The sequence below is a fragment of the Etheostoma spectabile genome, chromosome 7, assembly GCF_008692095.1.
Source record: "Etheostoma spectabile isolate EspeVRDwgs_2016 chromosome 7, UIUC_Espe_1.0, whole genome shotgun sequence".
NCBI lineage: Eukaryota > Metazoa > Chordata > Actinopteri > Perciformes > Percidae > Etheostoma > Etheostoma spectabile.
Window position 1 is genome coordinate 26,554,718 of NC_045739.1, and position 2,538 is coordinate 26,557,255.

A 2,538-nucleotide genomic window follows, 5' to 3' on the forward strand; every position below is an offset into this window, starting at 1 on the left:
ACTTCCGTCCTTCACAATAAAATTGCATGCGTCAAGAACTCTGAATTATGCAATAAAAGCTCATTCATTTCCGTTTTTAGTCTATATCGCCACCTGCTGGATGAACTGGAGAAATGACCAATTCTCATTTGCAACTATTGCATGAAAATAAGCTCTCTCTCTCTCTAGGGGGATCATAGGGGGCGGGTCAAACATCACCAATGAAAAAGGAAGTCTCTGTTGAGTTTATTGATACCTCACACAAGACTATACCTTAAATGGGTCACCAGTTATTAAAGTGGGCGTGACTTACGCATAGGGGGCGGTCCAAAGCATCACCAATGAAGAAGGAACTCTGTGCTGAGTTCAATGACACCTCACACAAGGCTGTACCTTAAACGGTTAAAATGTTATGGAAGGGGCCTGAGTGAGTGAGCGTGGTTAAAGTATGCGGGCGGCTCAGCATCACATGTAGACCACACATAAGTTTTATGTAAATCGGATGATGTGTGTCAGTTGGTGGCGCTATCTCCAAAAGTCTATATTGGCCTGTAGATGTCCTTAGGCCTGGACTCTTGCTGATTGTGGGAAATTTCAAGCAGATATGACAACGTACACTGTAATTACAGCCACTTTCTCGTTCATCGCTAAACACTCAAAATAGCCGCCATGTAGTACACACCGTTTGACGAAAAGTTTTTCTTTTAATAATTTTTCATTGTTAAGGTCTTTAGATGACAGACTGAATTTGAAGTTGATCTGATGAAATCTCTAGGCGGTGTTCGTTAAAGTATAGCTCTGTGTCTTTTAGGCCTACTTCATGTTGCCACTAGGGGGCGTTATGACTTTGAGCCAATATTGGCGTGTACAATGGTGTGAAAAAGTGTTTGCCCCCCTTCTCATTTCCTGTTCCTTTGCATGTTTGTCACACTTAAGTGTTTCGGAACATCAAACCAATTTAAACAATAGTCAAGGACAACACAAGTAAACACAAAATGCAATTTGAAATGAAGGTGTTTATTATAAAGGTGAAAAAAATCCAAATCATCATGGCCCTGTGTGAAAAAGTGATTGCCCCCTTTGTAAAACATACTATAAATCGTGGTTGTCACACCTGAGTTCATTTCTCTAGCCACACCCAGGCCTGATTATTGCCACACCTGTTCACAATCAAGGCATCACTTAAATAGGAGCTGCTTGACACAGTAAGGTCCACAGAAGATCCTTAAAAGTACACATCATGCCGAGACCCAAAGAAATTCAGGAACAATTGAGAAAGAAAGTAATTGAGATCTATCAGTCTGGAAAGGGTTATAAAGCCATTCCAAAGCTTGGGAATCCAGCGAACCACAGTGGAGCCATTATCCATAAATGGCGAAGAATGGAACAGTGGTGACATTCCCAGGAGTGGCCGGCCGCCCAAAATTACCCCATGAGCGCAGCGACGACTCATCCAAGAGGTCACAAAAGACCCCACAAAACATCAAGGAACTGCAGGCCTCACTTGCCTCAGTTAGGTCAGCGTTCATGCCTCCACCATCAGGAAAAGACTGGGCAAAAATGGCCTACATGGCAGAGTTCCAAGGAGAAAAACACTGCTGAGCAAAAAAGCATCAAAGGTCATCTCAATTCCCAAAACATCTGATGATCCCAAGACTTTTGGGACAACATTCTGTGGACCGATGAGACCAAAGTGGAACTCTTTGGAAGGTGTGTGTCCAAGTATATCTGGCGTTGAAGGAACACTGCATTTCATAAAAAGAACATTATACCAACAGTAAAATATGGTGGTGGTAGTGTGATGGTCTGGGGCTGTTTGCTGCTTCAGGACCTGGAAGACTTGCCGTGATAAAAGGAACTATGAATTCTGCTGTATCCAAGAGATCCTGAAGGAGAATGTCCGACCATCTGTTCGTGTACTCAAGCTGAAACGAACTTGGGTTCTGCAGCAGGGCAATGATCCTAAACACACCAGCAAGTCCACACCGAATGTGAAGAAAACAAAATGAAGACTTTGGAGTGGCCTAGCCAAAGTCCTGACCTGAATCCTATTGAGATGTTGTGGTATGACCTTAAAAAGGCGCTCATGCTCGAAACCCTTAATGTAACTGAATTAGGACATTCTGCAAAGATAAGTGGGCCAAAATCCTCCGGACGCTGTAAAAGCCTCATTGCAAGTTATCGCAAATGCTTGGTGTAGTTGTGCTGAAGGGTGGCCCAACCAGTTATTAGGTTTGGGGGCAATCACTTTTCACACAGGGCCATGATGGTTTGGTTTTTTTCCACTTTAATAATAAACACCTTCATTTACAAATTGCATTTAGTGTTTACTTGTGTTGTCCTTGACTATTGTTTAAATTGGTTTGATGTTCCAAAACACTTAAGTGTGACAAACATGCAAAGGAACAAGAAATGAGGAAGGGGGCAAACACTTTTTCACACCACTGTATATGTCCTCAGGGTTGGACTCTGATGAATCCTGAATAGTTTTAAGCCAATTAGACAATGTACACTTGATGCGACCGCCAAATTTGGTGAGTTTTTGAATATGTTAAGCCC